This window comes from Hippopotamus amphibius, chromosome 8 (assembly GCF_030028045.1).
Source record: "Hippopotamus amphibius kiboko isolate mHipAmp2 chromosome 8, mHipAmp2.hap2, whole genome shotgun sequence".
Taxonomy (NCBI): Eukaryota; Metazoa; Chordata; class Mammalia; order Artiodactyla; family Hippopotamidae; genus Hippopotamus; species Hippopotamus amphibius.
The window spans coordinates 85,564,369-85,584,860 of record NC_080193.1 but is presented as its reverse complement, the minus strand read 5'-3'; the positions used below and the strand labels follow the sequence as shown (position 1 = coordinate 85,584,860).

At 39.1% G+C, this 20,492-nt stretch overlaps 1 pseudogene; it reads right to left on the bottom strand.

Moving 5' to 3' along the window:
- Positions 1-1,043: 1,043 nt before the first annotated feature.
- LOC130859198 (60S ribosomal protein L29-like) lies at positions 1,044-14,058 on the bottom strand (annotated as a pseudogene).
- Between the last annotated feature and the right edge of the window lie 6,434 nt (positions 14,059-20,492).

The window sequence follows — 20,492 nt, the reverse complement described above, 5'->3', positions numbered from 1 at the left end:
AATTTTTCTTCGTGTTGTCACTCTCTCCTCTTTCAACTCATTCTGATGAATGATGAAAATTTTAAAAATTAAAACATTTCAATCCATTACTGTCTCTTTAAAAAGTTTTGAATGTGTTCCTATTGCCTAGAGGATAAAGTCCTTTGAAGTTCATCCATTCAATGTCATTCAATGTCATCCCCAGGTAGGGCTCACCCATTTTTCAAGCCTTATCTCCCACCACCACCGTATCTGACCTTCTTCTGCAATCTGGCTGCTTTACTCACTGTCAGGAAAACATCCTTTGTACGTTCCCACCTTTGCACTATCACTCTTGGCGTCCTTTCTTTAATACATTCTAACTCGTATCAAACTCTTCTATAAAGCTTTCTCTGCGCATCTCAGTTGGAAATGCCATCCCGTCCCTAAGCTCCTATACCAAGTAATGTTTGTGTAATTTCCTCATGAAATGTCTGCTTGGATTAAACTGAGATTCTTCGCATTGAAGTTTTAATTCTTGTTCCATTGGCAAGTATCTCATGCCACATACCTAGTAAGGGCTCTGATAAAAATAATTTTGGAATTATCTATGTCAATAGGGAGAATCCAGTATCAGAGGAATTTCAGAATGAAAGCCCATGTTTAAGTTTGAGAAGGTGACATTTTTTTAAACCTCATATATGCTTTTATTTTGCTGTGACAGTTTATTCATGAAATGTTCCCCTTCTCCCCATCTCATTCTGTAACAAGATTGGAATCAGAGTGATCTTATTAATAAATTGCTTTTTTTTCTCCACACTAATAAAACTGAGAAAAGTTGGTGGATTTCTTATAGAATATTTTTCCGTTTACCCTGCCACTCTTTATGCAAATGAAAGGACTGAAATCTAAATCTTACACCATTTTGTTTACATGTAGAAACAAGAGAATTTTTTTTTTTTTTTTTGGCAGATCCTGCCTCCGGTTTATTTGTACAAATAGCACAGGAGGACACCAGCCCCATGTAGACAGTGGCCCAGGGGTTACCCCAGTCCTTCCGTCCTCACATGGGCAGATAAATGTCTCTACTCTGGAGCCTTTGTGGGGGCCTGGGCACCCTTGGGAGCCTAAGCCTGAGCCGGAGCTGCAGCAGCATCCGCAGCCTTGGCCTTGCTTTGAGCCTTGGCCTGAGATGTTGGCCAGCAGAGCCTGAGACCCTTGGCAACGCGGGCACGAGCACGTTCCTCGAGCTTGGGGTGAGCAATGCAGGCAAGTCGACTGAGCTTGCAGCTGCCTTTCACTAGGACCTTGGGCTTGACCTCCTTGGGCTTTACGAGCGCCTTGATAGCCTCAGCACGTGCGCTTACGGCCTTGGCATTGCTGGCCTGCATCTTCTTCAGGCCCTTCTTGTGCTTCTTGGCAAAGCACATGTCCCTCAGGAACCTGGGGTCTACCCCCTTAAGAAATTCATATCGTTGCGATCGGGGTGTCTTGAGGCCGTTTCTGTGCCGTTTTCAGGACTGGTTGTGTGTGGTGTGGTTCTTGGATGTGACGGTGTCTGCACCGGGGCCTGCAGAACCCGAAGCGCCTGTGACGGGAAGAGAAAGCGAGTGAAACAAGAGAATTTAGAAACCAACTTTTCCAACTTCCTAGTTTCACAAAAGAAAAAAAAAAATGTGGAGGCTAGATGCAAAGGCAATGGTCGATCCAGAATTTGAACCCAGATTTTCTGAATCCCAAAGCATACTGTGTTCTACCTTACCACTTCTCACCTGAAGGAAAGAAATACTACTCTATCTCACTGATGATTGATGGAGCATCTAAAGTCATCTTATAGTCATATTCTGTTTTGGACTTTTGATTGTAATCCTGCAACATTAATCACTTGCGGTTAGATTGCAGTTTACAGCCTACAAGAAATCTCCACATACATTATCGAATGTGATACAACTACCCTAGGGTGTTGGTGGCAGCAAGTCTAAAAGCAAAAGTGAGATGGGCTGCAAGAATGTGGATGCAGCAGATGCGGCTAAGAATTCCGTCTGGCAAATGTATCTCTTCTTCATCCCTTTATCAACAAATGCATCAGGTCTTATTTTGTGGGAACACATGGTACTTGTCCTCAAGGGTCTGAGACAAAATAGGCATGCCACGTGACAGGGTATGCATGCGAAATGTCAAACTGTGATTCTGTAGGTCAGCAGAAATGAGAGCGAAGTGCTGGGACTCGCCGTAAGCTTCTTCATAGAGGGCAGACTTAGGCAGTACCTTGGCGCCTCAGTAGGATTTACATTAACAGTGATGCCCAAATGGAATGTGTTCATTTGTTCTTTTTTTCACATAAAATCTGTACTTTATAAAGCATTCTTATATTCTTTAGCCCATTTAAGCCTTTTGAGATCCTGACCCTTTAAATGAACAGTTCTCTTGGGGTTAAGAGAGCCATTGTAATCTCTGAGTATTACCCATTCTAGAGAAAAGTCTCTTGAATGCTGGCTTCCTCTATTAAGGTGAAAATTAAATTCTCAAAAAGTAGGGCAAGGGTGGGAGGAGGAGAAGAGATTGGCCTTGCTCAGTGAAGCCCAGAGTCCCTGGGCTCAACTTTGTCATTCTAATGAGGCAGCCATCTTCTCCAGGCAGTAGGTTTAAGCAATGGAATGGAGACTGACGGTGTTAACTGAATACACTAAACTCATATTAGGTCACCAAAGTGCTGAGTCAACAATCAGAAATGAGTTCCTCCTTCTTTTATCAACGCGAAAATTGTCTTGTCATGGGATAGAAATGCGAGGATGAAGTGACGTTTTGTAAGATGTCTATTCTATGAGGGAGGTGTTTTGAAAAGGACTTTCAAAAAGTTTATTGCAGAATAAACACCCCTTCTAAAACTAGAAGAGCTTCAAACCGGTCTAGAAATGGTTACATCCCATTTCTCACATTATTTAAAATGCTAGTTACAGGTTTTAAAATTTCACAGCTGCAACACACCATTAGAAGAAATAAGTATCAAAACCCTTATTATTATATTTTAATTTTCTACATTGAGCCATCCACAGAAATTCCATATTATCTTTGACCTTTACACTTCAATTTCACCCACAGGATCTGTGTGCTCTCCTCTCCCACACTTCTGGGGCTGCTCCTGTTGACATAGCTATTAAATGGCTAGCATTAGGACTGGTTTCTATGGTTGCAGAGAGAAAGATGGGTTTTCTATTATATTTTCTAGCACAATGTGAGCAAGAAGAACAGCCAAGCCTGTTGGAGAAAGTTCAAATACCAAATCCTGTTATAGAGCCAGGAATTGAGGATGGGTTGGAAAACAGAAGCAAAAAGCTGGACCTGGATGGACTTGGGATTAAAATGAGAATGGGTCAGGTGTCTGGCATGCAGGTGGCCTGAGCCAGCTTGGACGTCCTGAAGCAGAAGAGCCAGCACAGGACCCAGCATGAAGAATAAGCTCAGATACTTGAATTAGTGATGGTTGCCTTAGCCGAGCTCAGAAGTCGTGACTTGGATGGCAAAGGAACACGTCTCTGTAGGTTGATCCCTGGAAATTGTCATGAAAAAGGCGGTTCTTGGCCATGGCAAGGCTGACTGAGAGAGAGAACCGATAAATGAGTGAGACTACATCAGTGAGACTCCACTCACGATGGGTCACGATGGCCCATTTGTGCATTGAGAAAAACGTGCTTAATACCCTCTCGCTACGGAGTGGTTTCACTTCCAGCCCAGACCCACTGCACAGGTGTAGATTAAGATGTGGTGGCCCATCTTGTTCGGAGAAACGCCCTCAGCATGGCCAGTCTTCAATCACTTCATGTCAGAACTTCCCAACTGGCTATTTCCAGACTTGAGCTAACAATGTGGTCCCAGTGGGAACTTTAAGGACCATACTGCTTAGTACACTGGAACTGTAATTTACTAAATAGGACATCAGTGCCCTGTAAGAGTTAATGAAGCCTCCCAAGTGCCTTGCTTAGTTACATTGGAATAATAAGGTGTCCTGTCCCTTTTTATAAAGGGAATGTTAAGATTATAACAAGACATCAAAACCCTACTGTACAATCACACCCGATAATAGTTATAGTTCTTTATTAGCACTGTTTTAAGATAAACAGAGGGCAATAACATTCTTGAGAAATTGTTGGACATGTTTGAGATTATTTTAAAGTAAACAACACATTTATATCACCTCACAGTATTAGAATTTTTATTACAAGAAAAAAAAGGCAAATCACTGGGAAACAATATTATACATGATATCTAGAGAGAATTTTCTCATTATTTCATTTCTCATACTACAAATGTATGAAAAATACGCTTTAAGGGCAAACTATTGACTTAAGTTATAATTTAGACTTCCAGGACTCTGGAGAGTTGTCTTTCAGGCAAGAAAAATCACAACGATTTTCATTTCCTTTCTTGGTACACCAGCCAAATGTACTGAACGCCCGCTGTGTGCAAAGGCTCGTGTTTAGGTGACTCCTTTCCATGCCTGGAAAGCAAAGAAATGATCACAAATGAGAAAGGTATAAAAAAGGCGGTAAGAAGCAGCACACAGGGCTTATTAGGCCACTGTACTGCAGGGGATAGAGGCACGAGGATGTTCGTGACGGAAGGTCCATGCCACATTGCTGCCATCTATCTGGCACCTAAAACCAATTACACAGGGACTTCCCTGGTGGCACAGTGGTTAACAATCCGCCTGCCAATGCAGGGGACACAGGTTCGATCCCTGCTCCAGGAAGATCAACTAAGCCCGAGCACTACAGCTACTGAGCCCATGAGGTGCAACTACTGAAGCCTGCACACCTAGAGCCCGTGCTCCACAACAAGAGAAGCCACTGCAGTGAGAAGCCCGCACACTGCAATGAAGAGTAGCCCCTGCTCACTGCAACTAGAGAAAGCCCTCGTGCATAGCAATGAAGACCCAATGCAGCTAAAATAACTAAACGAATAAACAAATAGATAAATAAATAAAAATAAAACCAATTACACATACATTCTACTTTGGACCAGAAAAATGTCAGGGATTTAAAAAAAAAAAAAAAGCTGTCCTTGACTGTAAACAACTGACATTAAATATGATCTTTGTGCGGAAGGACTGTGCCCTCCTCCACCAAAGCCCTTTCATGTTAGCACTGGATATTCGTACTCCTGGGGGGAGCCATTCATTTACTCTGTCCTCAGCCTCCCTGCTGACTCTGGCCCTGTCCTTCACCCTGCAACAGAGTGGGTGGCCACAGCCATCTCTGACTTTATGTATTGAGGGCCATTTAGGGAAACAGTACAGAGACAATAGTACACTGGTTAAAATCAAAAGGTTTAGAGTCAGACTGATACTGAAAATCCCTTTTACACTGCTAAATCAGAGGACCTTGAGCAAGTTTCTTAACCCCTCTGTGTCTCAGTGTTCTCATCTATAAGATAGGAACATTAACGTCTATCGAATAGCATCATTATGAGGATCGAATGAGAGGCTACATGGATCAAGCTTAGACGGGCATATACAGAATTATCATTCAAGGGCAACTATTATTCATTGGCTTTTTGGGGGGGAAAATGCACTTGAAAGCCCCACTTATCAACTGGGAAATGAACTTAAAGAAAACAGTCCCCTTTTATTTATTTTTTTTGGTTTTGAGGAACATCTGCCAAATATACCTGTGAGAATGAATGTACAAACAGACCATAGCCAGATTACATATAAATACAGAGCTCTGACCTACAACCCACAGTGACCAGATCAGGAAGGCAACCTGTCTACAGTAACCAATTCACGAAGTCAAATTATCATCTGGAACAAATTAGTCCACAGAGCCAAACAATAGTCCCTGTAACCATCAGCTCAAAACAGCCCCATCCTGATTAATAATCAACAGCTTTCTTAATTTTTGCCCCAGCTTCCAACTTAGGACCAACTGGAGAAAGCCAAATGTGCCTCTCTAACCAATCACATAGGACTCCCTGCTTTTAGTCGGCCTGCCCCGAGTCAGGGCACACCAGAAGACTTCCCTTTCGGCCACTATAAAGCTTCCCGCTCCTCTGTCTGCCTTGGTGTCTCTGCAAGTGACAGCGGCTGACTCCCTTGCTACAGCCAGCTCTGAATATGTAGCCTTGCTTGTTCTCAACTGAGAGGTCTTCACTCATCTCTGTACACCTCTCGAACCACAGAGCGAGACTATCGTGATCATGGGTAAGGACTGAATCTGTTTGGGGCTCAGCACTCCAGCCCCAATATCTAGCACAGTGCCAGGTTCATAGGGACATGAATGAATGAGTTAAAGGTCCCCTCTTCAAAACCAATCAGGTGGCCTCTAGCGTACTAGTGAAGGACATGAGCGCTGTGACAAGGGAGAGGTTTTCTTGTGAGAAGAGGTCATTTAGGTAAAAGAGTCTGGGGAAGGTGCAGCACTTCCATGATGTGACTGTTTAATTTTGCTCTAATTGCTGAGTTCTGGGAGCCACGTGGGCCCCTTATCCAGAATATTAAGACAACAGTAATGCCCACTCACAAGGGATTTCTGAGGCTTTAATAAGATCCTGAGAATTAAAGAACTTGAATGAGGCTCTGGAGAATGAAGGCAACTTGCTTTTCTCTTGTATCCTAATGTCCTGTTGACACTCTTTACTGCATGTACATACAGTTGACCCTTGAACAATATGTGTTTGAACTGCGCAAGTCCACTTATACACAGATTTTTTTCAATAAACAACTACAGCACAACACTATCCAAGGTTGGTTGAATCTACAGATGCAAACCACAGATATGGAGTGCTAACTGGAAAGCTATACTCGGATTTTCAACCGCGTGGAGGGTGGGTGTTCCAACCCCTGCATTGTTCAAGGGTTAACTGGATAACTTTAAAAATATACAGCATGAAGAAACAAGAAAGGCCATTCTTAATCTGTCAATGCTATACATACACTGAATGTTATCTTTTTAGAGAAAAACAAAGTAACATTTTATTTGAATACCCCATATTGGGCATATATTATTAATTCAACAATAAACAACATTAGCATTATGGAAATAGATTTTTGACCCATGAGACAGAATTGTATAATTTGGATTTGAACACGATTTATTTAGTTAGCAAATATTTACTGTGAATCTCTCTTTACAAGGCATCACACTAGGCATGAGGAGGTTTGAAAAGTTGTGCAAGAGATTGGTCCCTGCCATATACAGAAGTTTTTTAACACCCTCTCCTGTAAGCAACTCAAGTTCAGTCTTGGATGAGGAAAAGAATAACCACTGGGAAGGGAAGGTGCCTTCTGTAGAGATATGTAGGGAGGACCTCATGTAGGAGAACTTGGGTTTGTGTGGGAGGCTGCTTGGGGACTTTAATACACAGAAATAAGGGAAGGGCATGCTAGACAGAGAAAAAGTGAAAGAGGTTGGAAGAAGCAGGAATGTGCAACAGATTCCTTTGTTATACACGTCATAGCACTGGGTCCTTCTTCATAGCATTAATTAGAACTCTAATTAATTTATTATTTGAGCAATTTTTTAAAAAATGTCTCCTGGTAAACCATCAGCTTTATAAGTGCAGGGAATATGTATGTTCTGTTCACTATTGTATCCTTTGAGTCTTACACACATTCTGAAGCATAATTATGCTCAGTACATATTTGTCAAATGAAAATGCAAGGTGTGTGTGAATGGCAGAAATGTAGGGTTATCATACAAAACATATGTGACCCCTCCCCCAACACTTACAACCAAATTTTGATTCCGGGTAAAAAGTGGCAACTTCACTTATAATAAATAAAAATTAAGCTAGACACACGTAGGGTTGTTTTAAATGTAATAGTCACAAATTAGGGTGTGCTAAATAAATAAAACTTTCTTTTATTCTTTATTAATGAACTCAGCTTAGTTTTGGAGTCCACATTTCTTGTTGGCAGTGGGAAAAAATAACTGCCCATTCAAGGTAATTAGGTCCATTTTTGACTTGACAGTCAGCCTCTTCTGGGCTAGCTCAGTCTCTTTGGGGTAAATGCTCACTTACATCAATTGCCTTTTTCCTCCCCTTTTTCTCCCCAACTCGCATCTTGGCTACAGGAGACGGTCCAAAGCATGGATTCACTCATCCTTGTGCTGTTGCCAGATTCTCCCTGGCTCCCATTGACCTCCAGATGAGGGGTACTTCACCTTTCCTGACCTATGGACTGTAGCCTCTGTTGTCAATGTCCTAGTGTTGGTGTCTGGTGCAGTACACGGCTTATTCTTGTGTGGTCTTGACTTAAAAGTGCTTGCTGATGCTGCTGGTATTCTTAGGCTTAGTCCTGTCCTCCATCCAAACCTTAGCTTTGGACTGTCCACTGGCCACCTCTGCAACAGCATCCCACCTCGAGGCAAATAAGAGGTGATACATCTCAGCTCCATATACACAGTCAGGGCCGGATGAGTCGTTCTATGAATGGACAGTGAGAAGACTATGTGCCCTTTGGGGTTTAGACAGTGGATAAGGCTATGCAGTCCTTTGGAATCTCTCTTCTCTGCCATGATGAGCCAGAAAACCTTGTGTTAAGGCAACAGAGGGTCATGATGGAAGCAGGATGGATCATTTAGCTACAGCATGAGGGCAAGTTATGTAGAGAGTTAACCAGACCCACAGCCAAATTTGTGAGAATGGGAAATACAGATGTTTTGAATTTATGTGTTACCGCAGCATAACTTAGCCTGCCCTGACTTATACTACAATGTATTAACCAAGTCCTTTATTTCTATATTTTGATGCTTTGACATCTGTCACCTTGCTGATCCTGGAAAGGCTGCCCCTTCCAGGGTAGCCAATTCCTAGAGATGTAAACAACTCACTGGGAGCATGCTTTTCAAATGCAAATCAACCAATCCAAAACCCACATCCCAACCACCCCCTTTATTGGCTCTTACACAATATCCACCCACCCTAATCACCCCAGGGCCAAATACTAAACAACTAGGAACAGACTCTATTCCTCAGAGCATGCTGAATTTATTCCAATCAGCCAATCCTAGACCCTAAACCTGCTTACCCTGCTTCAGCAGGTCCTGCTTATGGAAGTCACAACGAAAGCTCTCACCCAGAAATGCTTCCTGAACAACCACAGTGCTTCTTCCTGTGCACCCCTCCTCCTCCTGTGGAGTGGCATGCCCCCTCCTCTAGGAAACTGTAACAAACTCTCTATTCACTGGCAATCGTTTCCTCATCTGTTGGCTGTACTATACCTCCTGTTGTGTTACTAACCATATTGGAAAATGAAGAGTGACTATTTTCACCAACAGGAAGGTGAGCAACTTGATTGCAGGCACATAACACCCTCTTCTTTAAATCTGTGTTTGGCACATCATAGATTCTCAATAACCACATACTCAGTGAATCAGTGGGAACAACACCATCAATATATTCAATATATTTTCCTCAAGACAGAAGTATAGCAATGATAAAACCTTTAGGAATACTCACATTTGAAGGTGATTGGGAGGAAGCAAGAATCAACAAAATGTTATGAAGAAAACCATCATGTTGCAGAGCCACAGATGCCAGACAAAGAATTCCAAAAAGAAATGATGATTAGCATGCAGAGATGTTAAGGTGGGCGGTGAAGAAACATCGTGGCAGTGGTGAACACCAACACTGTGGCTGCTTAGAGGCCACATCGATGAGTTCATCACCATCATTCTGCCCCGTGCTCAGTTTGGAATTAAAGAAACATTGCCTTTTGGTAGTTAAATTTTAAGATCAATACATAATGGGTCATATCACAGATACGCAAATTAAGTTTAAGTGGGAGACAGACAATAAACAAATGAAAACGCAAATAAGCGTGCTATTAGAAATGATAAAAATCGCTCTCAAGGAAAATGTGCAGATTGATATGTGCCATAAGAGACTAAATTTAGATTGATGTCAGGGAAGTTTCCTGATGGCGTGACATTAAAGCTGAGACTTACCGAACTAACTCTAACCTGATTGAATATATTAACATATCTAACAAGTGAAGATAGGTGTGCTTAGCCATGCAAACACAGAAATGAAGAGTCACAGAGGAGAAGTCTTCGCCTCCAGACTTGGGGTGTGGACAAAGCCATCACTAGCTTGGTGGCAGAGGCAAGTTTCCCCTGGCAAGATTCTCATTCTTAGCCCTTCACCTCAGCCTTTAAACCCTGGCTTCAGCCACCAAATCTTCGATTCGTGTACCACCCCCTATTCTGAATCCATGCCAAGCTTCTGATTAGAATTTGGCTTCCCATGTGGGTCTGCCTATGGGGAAAGTGTGCATTGATCATGTGAACTTTGAGATATTTCTGATTTCTAGTGGTGGTTTCTCATGGTTAATTAATAATGTAAGTTCTGATTATGACTTGGGTTTGCATAAAAGTGACAATGGGGAGAAATTAATGAAAACAGATGTTCTGTTTCCTGAGCCTATCAAGTGTGTCACTGCAGATGAACAAACTGGTATTCAGCTTCCTGCCTGAGACTCAGGATCATGGAGATTAGATTCACTCAAACAGGATGTTGGAACCTCATTCTCAAGAGATCCCTGAAGCCTCATAATAGTCGAAGAGGCTTCAAAGCGGGAAGAACGACCTTGGGGTTCAGGTGACCTACCTAAGAAGTCCTACATCTCATCAGGTGACAGCTATTTCCACCTTGTTCTCCACCACTCACTTCTTCAACTACCAGTGAAGCAATGGGAATGGAAACCACATTACATATACTCAGATAGTTAGTTGTTTGGCATTGCAGATTCTCAAACAGAAACTAGATGACAATTTATCACCTATCAGGATGCTTTCACGGCTATTAGATGAGATATGACCTAAGGTCATTCCAGCCTCTGAAGGAATGAATGAAGGAATGAATGAATAACAACGTGTTCTGACTCAGGATTATTCCTCCCTTCTGACGATTGAGACTGATTAGGTACTGACTTTCTCATTCCTTCGGATGAGTTCTTTTCCACATCTTCAGGATGTGTTCTTCATATAAATAAACTTCAGCAAGGACCATCCTGTGGGTCTCCCAGAAATACTCAGATACATCAGGATCCCAGCAGGGACTATAGCTTGAACCCAAGCCTGTGCGCTACAGGCTTGCACACTACAATGGCAGCTTCCAGGAATAAGGCTAGAGAATGTGAAGATCTAAACTGGATGGGAATAATAGTATGTAGAGAGGAAGAGGCAAGACTGGATAATAGAGACAAAGGAATTAGGACATTGAGAAGTTGGCTGAAGGCACATGTAAGTGGTAAGATGCAGAAATTTGCTGAATTGTCAGAATTTAGCATCTGGAAAAAAATCGAAAGATGGGATGAGAAATCCCCATTCTCTGCTGGACTGTTGGAGTAGTGGATGGTGCACAGGGATGCTGGCAGGTGGTGCAGACCGCTGACTTTTACTTTCTTAAAGTAAAATTCCTAGGACTTGGTTGCATTATAACATCTCCATCCCCGATTCAGTAAGTGGGTAGCTTTTATTACTGAAAGTGCTCTGTCTTACAGCTTAGAAATGGTAAAACAGCATACATAATGCAAATAGATGGGTATAATTAATCTCCTATGGCACATGAAGAGGAAAGTGATGCCAACACAAATCACTGCCCTCGAGCCTTGATGTTTTGCTGCCCTTGGAACCAGTGACACAGATTTTGTTATAGGTGAAACTGCAACATAACGAGATCCTTCTTGTGGATTTGGTAACTAAGTCTTGGATGAGATCCATTGAAAGCGCATGACACTGAATTCCATGTGCTGAGTAGTTGTCTGTGAATACAGTGTATTTCAGTGATGTCCATCAATTTAAAAAAATTCCATTTGAGTGGATAAATATATGGTATATATTTGACTCTATTTCTTTTTCTAGTATGTGTCAAAACTTGATATATTCAAACTTTAAACAGCACTGGTGATCTTCTAGTTTTTAGAGTCAAAGTTTATGTGGTCGAGATAAGGAATTGACTACAGGTTAACACAAGTTATTTAGGTTGCAGTAGTAGTAGTAGTAGTAGTAGTAGTAGTAGTAGTAGTAGTAGTAGCAGCAGCAGTAGTAGTAGTAGTAGTAGTAGTAGTAGTAGTAGTAGTACTAGTACTAGTACTAGCTTACATTTGTGGAATGCTTACAATGTTCAAGGCAGACTTAAATATTCCAGGTACATTACCTTTACTTCATTCTTATAAAAACAGTAAGTAGCTACCTTTATTTTCATTTTAAGATAAGAAGCTAAATCTTCACTCTCCCAAAGATGTACAATTATCAAGTGTTGAAATAGGAATTTTAATCCAAGCCTATCAGGTTTCAGAGCCTGGTTCTCAACTGCTACTCAGTATTACCCCTTTTATCTTAACAAAACTAGAACAAATATCTCCAGTATTATTTGTTAGCTTTAGGTTCCATTACTGAGAAAAGAGAACAATTTAAAATCTGCTAAGCTTAATCAATAAGTATTTCCTGACTGTCTAGAATGTGTTCAGCAAAAAACAGAAAGCATAAGAAATGATTTCCGTGTTGAGAACTTCATAATCTTAATTTGGAAGAAAAAAGAACCCACATAAAATAATAAACAGAATAAGAAAAAAGAGTGTTAATGAGGGAAAGAAAAGTATATGGTACAGACTCCAAATGCCTGAAATGATGGGATCACCAGGCAACGAAGTGACCAGCAGGTTTAGAATAGATGAGACTTGATCTGAGTCTGGGGAAAAGATAACAGCTCTGTTATGTGCTCTTCGTCTTAATAGAGATGCTAATTATATTTGCATATTCAAATGAATCACATTTTTTTAAAATGTGAAATAAACATATATACATGAAAATATACAAAACATATATGTATGGCCTGATGAATAAATATAAAGTAAACAACATAACTCCCTCTCAGGTCAAGAAATTGAAAATAATTAGTTCATAGAATCCCTGCATCCAAATCCCAGTGAAACATATTTGATGAGCTTTTATTGCATGAAGTAAAAACTATAAATAAGGGGTCAACAATTAAATTCCTGGCAGGTTTGCATTGTTCTAAGTTAGAAGCGGCTTCAGGCATAGACAAAATAAAATTTTAATTGTCTTAAAAACAGAAAGCCTTGCTGCTCGTTAAGTTGGTCTCAACCCTGCATGTATCTCACAATGAATAACTGATCAACAAGAATTTTCTCAAATAACTTGCCAGATGTTGCTGATGGAGACATCCTTCTGCTACCATGACAAACAGGACACAATGGCGTGAATGGCAGGCACATGACACAAAGGTAGCCATGCATGTTTTGGCAAAACCCTACCATTCAGCAGCAGACCCCCAAGGCTGAAGAATCTGAATGAACACAACAAAGGGTAAACCCACTACTGCAAGATCAACTCTAATCCTGTCTCAGCTGGGGCTCATTAGGTTTAAGGACTAAAACAGTCATATTTTCTGAAACACAGAGTAACAAGAAAAGCCTAATTAGAGAGCAAAGGGTAGAAGTTTAGCAGCTCTAATAAATATGATGTGCTGAATGCATTACCCATTTGGCAGAAAACAAATTATGGAGTAATCTGCAGTACTCAGACGGTCTAATTTATGGCAGCCATTTAAGGAAACGCTTTAACCCAGCATTCTGAAATCATAAAGCACGTTTTAACAAGTGCAAGCACGATTTTCTGGAATGTAGAGAGACCTTTAAGGGATGAGAATTTTCTGGAATATATTGAGACCATTTTAAAGATTAATTACTATTAATGTGTATAAAATGCAAATACTATTCCAGCAGTTTGATATTACAAATGATGGGGAAACCATCTAGTCATATATTTTTTTTTTCTGAAATAAACCAAACTTGTTTTATAGGACTCATTTGATCCTTGATTAGTGTTGCTTAAAACCCTTTGGTTGTCCTGGGTTATGCTCAGAAACCCATCCGTTGGCCCTTCCACCCACTGCTTCTCCTAACTCTCTCTACCAACTAGGCTTTGGCTGCAGTGTCCTACTTTCTGGTGCTCGATCACGCTGCTTCTGGGGTTGGGGGATTGGGGCAGGGTGTCTTAGCACTGGCTCCTTGCCTCTGTCTGAAAAAAACTTTTCCGGGGAACCTGGTTTCTTCTCATGGTCCAGTTCCAGCATCTCTTCTGCAGAAATGTCTTCTCTGACCACTCTTTAGTCAAGGTTGCAGACACTCTCTCGGTTCCCTTTTCTTCACGGCACTTACGACTATCGGAAATTAACTCACCTGTTTATTTATCCCGTCTCTCTTATTAGAATGTATGTTCCCTAGAGCAGCGACCTTGTCTTGCTCATCATCTTTGACCTCCACTGCCAAGAACAGGACCTGGCAGACGGTAGATACCCACCATGTTAATATAAATATGAATAAGTGAGTGAAAAAAATGGAATGAAACTGGTAAATCTCAGTTCTAGGACTGTGAAAAGTAATTCGATTTCACAAGATGTATTTTAGAACTTAAATGTTCTTAATTGGCATAGGAAAAATACTTAATAGTACCAATGCTACAAGTAACATCTTTGTGTGTATAATTGTAACAACTTGCCTTGACTGGCTTAACAATGTTTTGCAAGTACATATTGTCTTTTTTTTGCCGGGGGGAAATTAAGGTCCAGATTGGCCCCTATTGTTCCAGGCAGGGCACATCAGAGACAAAACCAAAGTTAGAATTCAATGATTTGATTTCCAAACACTCTATTTGTCTTCCCACAATTTTCTTCTAGTTGGAAATATACAAAATAGATGATAATGAAGAAATAGTCATACAATACCTCAGTGACTCTGTAACAAGGATAATTAGTAAATTTGCTTTGAATTATTAGTTTCTAAAAAGTACTGGTTTTTATTCTTTTTGTAAGCAGAGTGAACATACTCTTGCTCTTTATTGCAATATACGCAAAGTAAAAAATTGAATCCCATTTTAACATTTTTAGTCAATTACATTAACAAAATGGCTTTCAATGATTGAAAGATAGTCAACTGTTCACGTTAAAGTATAATTACTGGGCAGCTCATTATTTACACGATCTCTATAAATCGAGATGTTCCACTAATTGTGTGCTTGATATGCAAATCACATTTGTCTAAGTTATATATAAAAGCTACCATTTCCCATCATTGTATTATGCCGTCTTAGTGATTTCAGAGAGAATCAAATAATGAACTACTTCTCATACATATAAAACCAACTCCAGGTGCTTATCCTAAATGCTAACAAGTTGGTCGTTTTTCTTCAGACCTCCCACATTTCAATCACAGAGGTGTCCACCAGAATATTTATCTCATGCCAAGACAGAAGACCAAAATGAGTTGTCAGTTTTATTGTCTTCACGAAGGTCAATAAAAATCATTACATGTTTAAAAGTTTCAATCCCTTTGGGAGTCCAAGAAAACAGGTTCAATTTGTTTGGCGAGTCTTACTCCTTTACCTCCTTGATTGGAACTGATACTGGCAAATGCTTTTCCCACCATAAATAGTCCTACATGGGTTTGGTTTTGTTTTGTTTTTTTATCTGTTTTTGTTGTTGTTTTTTGGCACAAAGTAGGCATTTAATGAAAAAAATTTCTTTTCAGAATACTCAAAGACTTGTTTTATTATAGTACATGGGCTGGGACTGATGGGAGGAGGTGGATGTTGTGGGTAGCCACTGCCCTGATTAGCATCAGATGCCCATCCCAATGGCCGTGAATGTGCCAGCAGTGCCGCCACTCTGCATCATGGTCCTTCCAATGCTGCCCATCAGCTCCCAACCCCACATTCTGGTCCTGAAATAGGAAAAGGTGTCCTGGCCACCATACCCATGGTGCAACCCCTCACAAAGCCCATCTTCACGCGGTCGAAGCAGCTTGGCTGGGACTGTGCAAAGGGACTCATGGCCACCAAGCATCTTGCTCGTGGCCTCGGTTGCTCAGCTCTATGTCTTTGAAAAATTGTTGAATGAATGAATCCAAGACAATTTTGGTACTGGTTTGGCAACCATACAGTGTTAAGAGGAAAGCGCAAGCATGTCTCACTTGTCTGCAGAGAGAAAAATCAAAGAAAAAATTCTCTCACATCTGATGAAACCTACGTCCTTTCTGGTGAACATTTTGATCCTATTGGTGGCATTCTTAGCAAAAGATAATAACCACAGTTCTAATAGACAAAGGAAGGGAGTGAGGTCAGATAATCCAGGCATTAATTAGCCTCAAATATATTGTTATTTTTTGATAAAATATTAGGCTAAAATTATAAACTTTTATGCTCTAGTTTTCTTATCTATTAAATAGGGGTACTGTTAACTACTGTGTTATCAGAGAATTCTCAGGAGTCAGAAATGAAACATTAGCGGAAACTTTTTTTTTTAAATAAGAGAAATACTAATGAGAACATACTATGTAGCACAGGGAACTGTACTAAATGCAGTGTGGTGACCTAAATGGGAAGGAAATCCAAAAAAGAGGGGATATATGTATATATATGTGTATATATATATACAGCTGATTCATTTTGCTGTACAGTAGAAACTAACAAAACACTGTAAAGCAATTATACTCCAATAAAAATTAATTTTAAAAAAAGGAAAAAATAAAGTAAGAGAAATAATATTATTAAAACTGTCACGGGGTTGCCAGACAACTGTTGGTTGTTAACTTGTCTGTAAAAATAAATGACATAAAAATAACAATTACATTTTCAAACTGACTATTAGGAATTCCTTCTGTTTAATATTTTACTTGAGAGTTTTAAAAATTACTATGAATTATTAATATTCATTAACTTATAATATATCATTTGTATCTGGATCTAAAAATAAATCTGTTTTTGCTGATTTTAGAGTTGTAGAGCAGAGGTTTTTAGATGTGTTTACATTTTAAGTAAAGAAGGTGATGTTCTTCAATTATCAATAACTAAACATAAGAATTCATTAATTTCATAATGGCTATAGACTAAAATGTTCCAAATTAACCTGATGTTATTTGAAATAGGAGCTTGAGATATGTTTAGATCATGGGCTTTTACTCCTACATGCTTTTAGTTCTAGTCAATGTCCATATCCCATTTTGCCTTGAAGGTTTTGCTCATTTTAGCACACCTTGTGGTACGAGGCCATGGCTACATGAAATTGATTTGACCATTTTAACTCCATGGAGCCTCTAATAAGTATGCATAAACAGCAGTTGGACAATTTGTTATCTTGCCAATAGTAATAATGTAAACACTTAAATCCTTGTGTACCTGTGGTTGTAGCTAATGGCTTCGTCTACATCTACATCATGATTCTTGACCTCCACGTATTCCCTCAAACAATACATCGAATACTCTAGATTTCATAAAGATAGTCCTGCTTAAAAACATAGTAAACAATGTAAAAAGAATACTCAACATTTATTAACATTTAGAATAAATTTTTTAAATTATGTATAGTTTTACAAAATAAGTTTGCATTATACAAAATCAAATATTCTTTCACAACTTTGTCATCAATGAAAAGCATGGCATTCTTGTATGTCTATATGATAACTTATTTAAGCATTCCTTTTTTTGACATTTTAATTAATTAATTAATTTATTTATTTATTTATTTTTGGCTGTGTTTGGGTCTTCCTTGCTACTCAGTCTTTCTCTAGTTGCTGTGAGCAGGGGCTACTCTTCATTGCAGTGCATGGGCTTCTCGTTGCAGTGGCTTCTCTTGTTGCGGAGCACAGGTTCCAGGCACGCAGGCTTCAGTAGCTGTGGCACTCAGGCTCAGTACTTGTGGCTCATGGGCTCTAGAATGCAGGCTCAGTGGTTGTGGTGCACGGGCTTAGTTGCTTCTTGGCATGGGGGATCTTCCCGGACCAGGGCCCAAACCCGTGTAACCACGGTGCCACCAGGGAAGCCCCTTGACATTTAAATTGTTATCAGGTTTTCTGTTGTATTTTGTTTCCATAAACAATGCTCCAAAAATATTCTGACGGCTATGTTTTAGCATATTCACAATTACTTACCTTGCATTCTTTTAAAATGAGTTGTAGCACACATAATCCAGTAATTTATTTGACCTAGAAGTAAAATTAGAGGTGTTATAATGTTATAATCATGATCTTTTCAGAGATCAGGAATCTTAGCTAATAACAGTATCAGTAGCAATTAGAATTATTGTTGTTATTATTTTCACTTATTAAACACTCAGGTGCCAAATACTGTGCTAAGCACTTTACAAACAAAACCTAACTTTATACTTATAATGCTTTTGAGAAGTAGGTATTATTAGCTTCTCATTAACTTCTGAAAAAATTAGCAAAAGCAATCTGAATACATCACAGGCTTTAAGTAAACTATTTTAATATCAAAACATTGCTTTTATCTATTCAGTTGTTGGCATTATCTATATTGTACATAGCCATATATACACATTTTAAATTATGGGAGATTCAAACACATACTTGTTTCAACTTTCCACTATACCTTTTGTCCACATGTTGTTCTCTCCCCCTTTTTGCTATATGACTTGCTGAGGCCAATAGAATGAAGCTGTTTCTAAGCCTAGATTTCAAGAGGTTTTATATATTTCATTTGCCTTCTTGCACTTCTGTCAGAGCAATAAAAGATGCTTGACTAGCCTGTTGAAGAATGAGACTTGTGATGCAAAGCTGAGTCACCTCAGTGCTCCAATCATGGCCATCCTAGGTCAGACAGCTAGCCAACGCCAGACATATATATTGAATAAACCCAGCCAAGGTCTGCGGTACCACCTAGACAATCCACAGTTGATCCCAGAAATGTAAGGAACATATATTTGTTACTATATGCTACTTAAGTTATGTGGTTGGTTTTTATGAAGCACTATTATAATAGCTAACTGATACACTTACAAGAATAGAGATAATAATATAACACATCCCCACATATCAATCACTCAGCTTCAACATTTAGCAACAGGCCCATCTTGTTTCATATATACTCCCCACATCCATCTGGGTTATTTTGAACCAAATGCCAGACATATACTTTGAGCCAAAATATTTCAGTCTGTATCTGAGAAAGATAGATTCTTTTTTAAAAAAAAATAACCAAATACCATTAACACATCAAAAATAACAATAATCTATTAATTAAATCAAATATCCAGTGAGAATTACAAATTTTATTTTGCTTCTAACAGCTTTTATAGTTGCAGTGTTTGAATCAAGATCCACATCTTTAATGTTTGATATGTTTATTAAATATGTTTTAACCTATAAGTTTCTCCAACAATTTTTTCTTGCAATTTATTTGTTAAAAAAAAAACTAGGTCAACAGATAATTGAACCTGGTGTACCCCCCCCCCAAATAATAAATAAATAAATAAAACTTTAAAAAATGTAAAAAAAAAATAAACTCTATTGATATTAAAAAAAAAAAAAAAAAAAACTAGGTGATTTGCTCTTTAAAATCCCCACACTCTGAATTTTGCTGATCACATTCCCATGCTGTTATTTACCATGTTCCTTGTCCTTTTTTATGTCCCATAAACTGGTAAATTTTTAGTTGAAGTAGAGTTGATTTACCATATTACATTAGTTTTGTGTGTCCAGTATAGAGATTCAGTGTTTTTACAGATTATACTCCATTAAAAACTATTACAAGATAATGGTTATAACTCCTTGTGCTGTAAATATATCCTTGTTGCTTATCTATTTTATACACACTAGTTTGTGTCTCTTAATTCCATATCCCTAATTTGCTCCCTCCTCCTTCCCTCACCCAGTTAATAACCACTAGTTTGTTTTATATATCTGAGTCTGTTTCTGCTTTGCATATACACCCACTTGTATTATTTTTTAGGTTGCAGATATAAGTGATACCGTACAGTATTTGTCTTTCTCTGTCTGACTTATTTCACTAAACATAATATTCTCTTGGCTCTACCACGTTGCTGCAAATGGCAGAAGTTTTTATGGCTGAATAATATTCCAGTATATATATCACATCTTCTTTATCCATTTGTTTGTTGATGGGCATTTGGGTTGCCTCCATACCTTAGCTACTGGAAATATGCTGCGGAGAACATTGGGGTGCATGTATATTTTTGAAGTAGTATTTTCATTTTTTTCCAGATTTATACCTACCGGTAGAATTGCTGGACCATATGGTAGTTCTAATTTTAGTTTTTTGAGGACACTCCATACTGTTTTCCATAGGAGCTGCACCAATTTACATTCCCAATAACGGTGTATGAGTTCTCTTTTCTCTACATTCTCTCCAACACGTTATTTGATGTACATCCTCTCTAAAAATTGTTATTTGTTCTTTGATGATAGTCATTCTGACAGGTGTGAGGTGATATCTCATTTTCTATTTACATTTTTCTAATAATTCGTGATGCTGAGCATCTTTTCATGTGCCTGTTTGCCATCTGCATGTCTTCTTTGGAAAAATGTCTATTCAGGTCCTCCGCGCATTTTTTTGATTGGGTTGTTTGCTTTTTGGATATTGGGTTCTGTGAGCTGTTTATATATGTTGGATATTAACCCCTTGTTGGCCATACCATTTGCAAATATTTTCTCCCATTTCGTATGTTGTCTTTTTGTTCTGTTGATGATTTCCTTT